This window comes from Chiloscyllium plagiosum, chromosome 42 (genome assembly GCF_004010195.1).
Source record: "Chiloscyllium plagiosum isolate BGI_BamShark_2017 chromosome 42, ASM401019v2, whole genome shotgun sequence".
In the NCBI taxonomy this organism is placed as follows: Eukaryota; Metazoa; Chordata; class Chondrichthyes; order Orectolobiformes; family Hemiscylliidae; genus Chiloscyllium; species Chiloscyllium plagiosum.
In genome coordinates, this window is record NC_057751.1 from 16,317,926 (window position 1) to 16,325,873 (window position 7,948).

Below are 7,948 nucleotides of genomic sequence, written 5' to 3' on the forward strand. Positions count from 1 at the left end.
GGGGGGGGGGGGGGAAGGCAGCGTAGGACGGAGGGGGGGGGTCAGTAGACCCGACGCACAAAGGGAAATGTGTCCCACACTCCCCTGCCTCACGGCAAGCCCACAGCTTAACTTCTGATCTGTGTCTCAGTCCACCCACGACCCATTTCCCTCCTGCACGGGTATCCGCAGCACCCATATTGATATGGAACTACTGGATGTCATTGCTTCCTTCACCTCACTTTCTAGCACCTTCCTGTTTGGCGTGGATTTTTTTTTTTAGAAAGCAGACATCTTAGAATTCCACCTTTGAGGGCTTGGACCTCTGTGAATCTTCGCTTCTTCGCTTCTGCGTTGCCCAGGGTTTCCGAGGCAGACTGGAGGGAAAACGTGGCATCTTCCACCAGAGAGCCACAGCAGGGCAGGAGGATGACACTCAGCTCCTCGAATGAGCATCAGGGACCCGTCAACAAGTCTCCTTTCTTGCCTCCACTCTCTGTCGCCAGGTAAGTGCCTCATGACCCACTCCAACCCCTCAACTGAACCTGCCTCCTCCCCCAGGTTTCCAGGCAGTGCATTCCCACACCCTAACCACGCGCTGGGTGAGGGGGTTCTCTCTCACGTCCCCCTTGCTTCATTTGAACGTCCCTTCAAATGTCTGCCCCCACCCCCCCCCCTCGTTCTTGTTCCTTTCACAAACAGGGACAGCTTCTCTCTCTCTCTACCCTGTCCAGCCCCCACTCCCTGATTCTGAAATCCTCTATCGGGAGGAGGACGCTCCCAACGTCTTCCATCTCTCTCCTCATCGCTGATGTTTCCCGTCCCCGTTTTTGTAAATCCCTTCTGCGCTCTCTCTCTCTCTCCCCAACATTTTCACATCATTCCCATAATGTGGCGCACACAACTGGACACAATACCCCCAGGGTGGGGGTGGGGGGGCAAGCAGCCCTTTTATTGATGACTAATAAGGCTCCTCACCAGTCTGTTGTGTGGAACTGTAGAGAACACCTTCTGGAAGTTCATGTACACCACATCAACAACATTGCCCCCAGTGACCCTTCGCATTCTCTCTTCCCAAAGCAAAACTCCAGCAAGTTAGTCCAAGGCGGTAGCCCCTTTGGGAATCCACGCTGGCTCTTCCTGATCGACCTGACGGTTTTCCACGCGACTCACGAATTGTTTCTGGAAGCTTTCTCGCCCACCAAAGGTGCGAGGATCCTTCCAACTGCTCTTGACCAAGGCTGTGATGTTGCCGATGCACCACTGGAACTCTCGCTTCCGTGAAAATCTTCACATCCGGATCCTTGCGAGCCAGGATTCCCTCTTCTGTCGCACTGGCCAGGTTGGCAACCCCCTCGTTGTTAACGCCAGACGCAAGATATTCATTCAGCATGCCAGCCATGATGGAAGTTGCTTGGGGTTGTGTTGTCGTTGGACAGAGGGACCTAGGAGCTCTTCAGCTTAATTTTCTACCCCCGCCAGCACCTTCCCAGGCAATGATCGCCGTCTCCGAGATGCCCGCCTGGTCTGAAGTTCCCTTTTCGTTCCTTTCAGGAGAACGTGGGCGTTGCTTGCACTTGAACTGAGTGGCGTGGCCGTTTCTGAGGGCAGTTCGGAGTCGACCACGTTGCTGCGGGTCTGGAGTTACGCGCGATCCAGCAAAATTTCCTCCTCTCATCTCCCCGCACAACTGAACTCCCTCGACCCTTGGCGTTGCCTTGGTAACTGTCTCCGCACGCTCTCCCCAGCCTTCGTCCTGAGGCCTCCTTCATCCAATTGCACATTCCTAGTGACGCGCAAACTCCTGGCATCACATCTCTGTGTTTGCACCCACACAGAAAGTCTTCTTGTCAGCGGTGGGGTGGGGGAGGAAGGGTGGATGACAGGGGGAGAGGTGTTATCCCCTTGTGGGTCGGTCCAGGGCCAGAGGGCGTCATCTGGGCTCACCCATTGAAATCAGAGACGAGGAGGGACTCCTTCTCTCCCAAGGGCAGTGAATCGGTGGAACGTTTTAACCACAGAGAGCTGTTGAGGCTGGGTGATGACGTCCATTCGTGGCAGAGGTAGATCTTTACTCATGATAGGGGATCAAGGTAAGCGGAGTTGAGCATTACTGGGTCAGCCATGATCTCAATGAACGGTGGAGCATATTTGACGGGTTGAAGGGCCTCTACGACTTCCGTTCTTGGACTTAAAAGGAACATAACATGATGGTGGTGGGCTGACTGAAAGGAAACAACTGGGATGAGCTAGTGGACACGGCAGTTAACACACAAAGAAGCATCTCCCAGTGCTCTCGAGAGCACAATACCAGCCTCTTGGAAAAGGCCTCTCAGTCCAATTCGGTAGCACGGTGGCTCAGTGGTTAGCACTGCTGCCTCACAGCGCCAGAGACCTGAGTTCAATTCCCACCTCAGGCAACTGCCTGCGTGGAGTTTGCACATTGTCCCCGTGACTGTGTGGGTTTCCCCCCACAGTCCAAAAACGTGCAGGTTAGGGTGAACTGGCTATGCTAAATTGCCCGCAGTGTTAGGTGAAGGGGTAAACGTAGGGGAATGGGTCTGAGTGGACTTGTTGGGCCCAAGGCCCTGTTTCCACACTGTAAGTAAGACAGTGACTTGTGGATCCAGCAGCTGCTTAAGAGGGACTGGTAGTCTTTGAGTGAGTTTTAATGAGCAGGGCGTGAGTAGCTCCTCAGGAGGAGTCACAGTGCCCTTTTGTGGCCAAGTTCTGAACAGTGAATAAGACTGTTGTGGAACACCCACTTCCCGTGAATTAATGAATACACATCGTCCTTACACGTCAAATGCGTAGAAACATGTACTCAGGTTGCCAGCACTGTGCAGAGAGAGGGGTGTACCTTGAATAAACTACCAAGAGTGCTTTGCACCGTATGTCAAAAGGAGTGAGGAACACTACAGGGAGAGGCTGAACAGGCTGGGGCAGGTTTCCTGTCAGAGGCTGAGGGATGACCTTATAAAATCATGAGGGACATGGACAAGGCGAACAGTCAAGGAAGTGGGCACAATCACAACACGTAAAAGGCATCTGCATGGGTACACGAACAGGAAGGTTTGACGGGGACACGACAAATGGGACTAAATTAATTGAGGATATCTGGTCGGCTTGGAGGAGTTTGACTAAATGTTGGGAACATCTCTGTAACACCGGAGAGGGTGCAGCGATTTCGAAGGACAATACCAGATACTTGTGAGCACGGATTTCAGGAAATGGTTGGCAGGCTGGGACTCAGCCATCTTGAATATTGAAGGCAAGGGGGTGACGTGAAGGGGGGGGGGGTTTAGAAGTTTAGAATCCTTTTTGTTGGGAGTGGCGAGAGGGAAGGTTTCCTCTGTCGATATCAGACAGCCTCCTCACCCCCCCCCCCCCAGGAAATCCCCATCCCAAATTCCAGCAGGACTCCCACTCCCCTTGAGCGGTTCGGAAGGAGTTGACCACACTTGCTTCCAACGCTCGGACTTTTTCTTTTTGAGTCTCAGAGTTGGGCCGGTACGTTGAGGTTGGTGGGACCGCTTCTGCAGTACTGCGTCCAGTTCTGGTCACCCTGTTATAGGAAGGATATCATTACACTGGAGAGGGTCGAGAAGAGATTTAACCAGGATGTTGCCGGGAGTTGAGTGGTTGAACCATGAGCAGAGGCTGGGCCATTTTTCCCTGAAGGGTCGGAGGTTAAGGGGACACCTTATAGAAGTCTCTACAATCATGAGGGGGGATAGAGAAAGTGAACGGCGGGTTTCTTTTTTCCCTTCGAGAGGGGGATTCCTGAGGTGAGAGGAGAAAGATTTGAGGAGGATGAGGTATTTTCTTTTCTTCTTGGGACGCGGTAATGTGTGCAATGAACTTCCTGAGCAAGTGGTGGGTGTGGGGACAGTTGAAATGTTCCTCACAGGCAGGAAACCGTATTTTGGAAGGGGGGGGGGGGGGTGGGGGGAGGCAGGCAGGACTGAGAAGGAGGGGAGGGAGGTTTACGACATGGATTTACAGAACGGGAAGGGTCAAATGATGTGTTTCAGGCAAGGAGCTGGTCAGCAAGGGACAAAAGAAGCCTCAGAGCCGTACAGTTGAGAAAAGGCTTTTATTCACGTCGCTCAACAACACGTAATGGGTCAAACAACGAGAACCCACTGTTTTCGTCTGTCGTGAACTGGTACAAAAGGATGCAATGGAGTTTATCTGTAAAAGTAAAAACGCACAGGTTCCGCCAAGTCCTCCTGCCACTTTACGGGAGCGCTTCCAGGTCAAGGGTCGCCCAGGAGTTCACAGCCTTGCACAATAAGACGCACACATCGGAAGAGATCAAATTGAAAACAAATTCACGTGCAAGAGAAAGGGGGAGGGGGGTGAGGGAGAGTCAGCTTGAAGTGAGGGGTGCGCCTGGAAGCCTGATTTCATTTCCGTGGTATCCGTTTTGATTCCTTTCACCGGCTGCCTACCAAGACGCTCCATCGACGTTGTGGGTGGTCTGGAGAACTGCGCTCACCCGCCTCTTCGGAGTACGTGGTCCCGTAGCTACTGGACAGAGACCCGCCTCGACACACGTGTGTGTGTGTGTGTGTGTGTACACACTCGCATACTTTCACCCCCTCCCCCGTCTCTCTCGCTTTCCAGGAGCGGTGTTGCGAGGACGCTTTTCCACAAATGTTTGATGCGTTGCTTTTCTGGCGCCTCCCGTCACGGCCGGCGTGACGGCGAACGGGGAGATCCGGCCACTCCGAGCCAGCCACGGTACAGCCCTCCCCAGGAGCGAGGTGCACCATCTCAGCCTTGCGTGTTGCCGGGCACGGTGGGGTGGGGGGGGGGGGGTGCTGGGACAGACAGCCGCTGTGTGCTATCGCAGTGATTTTTGCCTAAGCCCGAACGATTCACAATACATATTAATTATTACGTTCAGGGAATTAAATGCAATATATTCGAGTCTGCTCACTGCACTATTTTCTGAAGTAGTGTGAATGGTAAAGTGCATTTAAGACTTCCTAGGAAATTGAGACAAGTAGGAGGAATGGGCAAGTACGTGGCAGATAAATAGCAATACTGATCGATGTGATGTTTTGTACTTTGATTGGAAATTAGAATGTCATTTTACGATTTGAAAAGAGATTGCTTGAAAAATGTTGATCCCTGTTGCCTTTTATTTATTTATTTCTTTGCTGACCACTGAAGTTCATGCACTGCAATAAGAGAAATCAAAACTGGGAATGGCATGAACAACGCCGATTCGTGCGCATGCACGCACCAAATGATTAGCTCTAGCATTGAGAAAGATCTCGATCTCATTGTACACTAGTTCTCGAAAGCAACATTGCAGGAGCAAAAAGCAGTTTGGAAAATATGTAGTATGTTCACCTTCATTACAAGGGAATTACTTACAAGAGTACGATTGCTTACTACAGTTCTACAGGAATTTTGCGGGATATCATCTCGAAAACTGGGCAGCAATGGGTGACGTTTGCTCTCTTTACCCAATGAGGGGTAACCCTGACATTGAGGAAGTGCGCAAAGGTTGACCAGATTTTTTTCTGGAATGACAGGTTTGCGAGTGAGCAGATTTTGGTTCGACTTGGTCTGCATCCCAGGAGATTGAGAGACAGAGAGAGAGACAGAGAGAGAGACAGAGAGAGAGACAGACAGAGAGTAAACAGTTCTGATGCCACAGAAACTGTACTAACTCAAGGTCAACACTGTGGGTGTAATCCAATTCATCACCAGCTCCCCATTTAGTGTCTCTCACACTGACGGACACAGACACACACACGGGCACGGACACAGACACAGACACAGACACAGACGGACACACACACGGGGAGAAAGTGCGGACTGCAGATGCTGGAGATCAGAGTTGAGAGTGTGGTGCTGGAAACGCCCAGCAGGTCAGGCAGCATCTGAGGAGCAGGAGTATCCCAGTTGAGCAGAAGCTCTTCTTCAGGAATGCCATACATGATGAAGGGCTTATGCTAGAAACATCGATTCTCCTGATCCTCAGATGGTGCCTGACCCGACATACACACATGCATGCTGACACACACTCAGTCACACACACACTCAGTCACACACACACTCAGTCACACACACACTCAGTCACACACACACACCCCTAAAATGTGTTTAATTCTGGTCGCCTCATTACAGGGAGAATGTGGAAGCTTTCGAGAGAGTGCGGGGGAGAGTTACCAGGAAGCTGCCTGGACTGGAGAGCAGGTCTTATGAAGAAAGGTTGAGAGTGCTAGGGCTTTTTTCCATTGGAGTGAAGAGGAATGAGAGGCGGACAGGATGACGAGAGGCCTAGATAGAGTGGAGAGCCAGAGACTTTTCTCATGATGGAAAGGGCTATCACGAGTGGGGCACAGTTTGAAGGTGATTGGAGGAAGGTTTCGGGGGAGATGTCAGAGGTCGGTTCTTTACACAGAGAGTGATGGGAATGCACTGCCAGTGGGGGGGGGAGTAGAGTCAGAGACAACAGGGGCATTAAAGCGACTCTTGGATGACAGCGAAATGAAGGCTATGCAGGGGAGTCTGACTTAGAGCAGGATAAAAGGCCAGCACAACGTCGAGGGCCTGTACTGGTGTATGTTCACATGCACACACACGCTCATGCTGACATACATACACACTCACCCACGGTCCCACGCATATTCCTATTCCCTCTCTCAGACACACACACACACACTCACATTGATTTTCTCATACGTACACACACACACCCCGCACAGTCTCTCAAGATACATAGACATGCTCTTGCATATATATATCTTAAAAGGTAAAGTTCACCCACATCTTCATAACACTGTTGACTGACTTTTAATATAAAGGATCAGTATTAAGTTATCACCAGAGAACTGTATTTGATCAGCAAAACTATGCTAATGCTGCATTTTTGAACAAAGTGTGTGTGTCTTTGTTTTTAGGCAATTTCTGGGTGTATAGATTGCTAAAGAGGTAGAAGTGACTTTCGATAGGTTGATGTGCTCTAACTGTCAACTGTGGAAGATTGGGAGAACTTAAACGCTCCTGGAGACTATGTCTGCGGGAAGTGTGGTTGGTTGCGAAGTCTATCAGACTGCATGGATCAGTCGGAGTAGCCGTTACAGGCATTGATGAGTTTACAAGAGCAAGGGGCTATGATATGGCAGTTTCAGCAAGGGAGAAAACCACAGATGGTTGGCTGCTAGGAATGGTAGGACAGGTAGCCAGCTACGGCAGGGCTCTCCTCTGGCTATCCCCATCTCAAACAGGTATGCCATTTGGATACTGTAGGGATGGCCTTGCAGGGTCGTGTAGCACTGACAGGTATGGGGAAACGTAGGTATGGGGGACAAGTTAAATAGTCAAGGCAAAAATAGCGCCTGGCAGAGAATGAGGTAGGACTGACAAATTAAACTGCATTTACCTCAATGCAAGAGGCCTGATTAGTAAGGCAGGTTATCTTAAGGCACAGTTGGGAACATGGGATTGGGATATCACAGCTATTATTGAAACATGGCTCAGGGATTGACAGGACTGGCACTTTAATGTTCCAGGATATATATGCTGCAGGAAGGACAGAAAGGGAGGCGAACACACACACACACATTCAAAAAGTTGGGGACAGCTCTGTGAAGAAGAGGATAAAAATAACTCAAGAGGGATTGACAGGACTGGCAGTTTAATGTTCCAGGATATATATGCTGCAGGAAGGACAGAAAGGGAGGCGAACACACACACACACATTCAAAAAGTTGGGGACAGCTCTGTGAAGAAGAGGATAAAAATAACTCAAGAGCATGGAGGGCTCTGACTGATAGAGTGGGATCCTCCCCCCCCCCCCCCCCCCCCCCCCACACACCCATCTCGGACAGGCAACAGACATCTCTCAGGCTCCCTCGTGCTGTCCTGGGTCACGAAGCACATCAAGTGGGGGAGACGGGGGAAGAGAGGGGGAGAGGGAGAGAGGGAGAGAGGGAGAGAGGGAGAG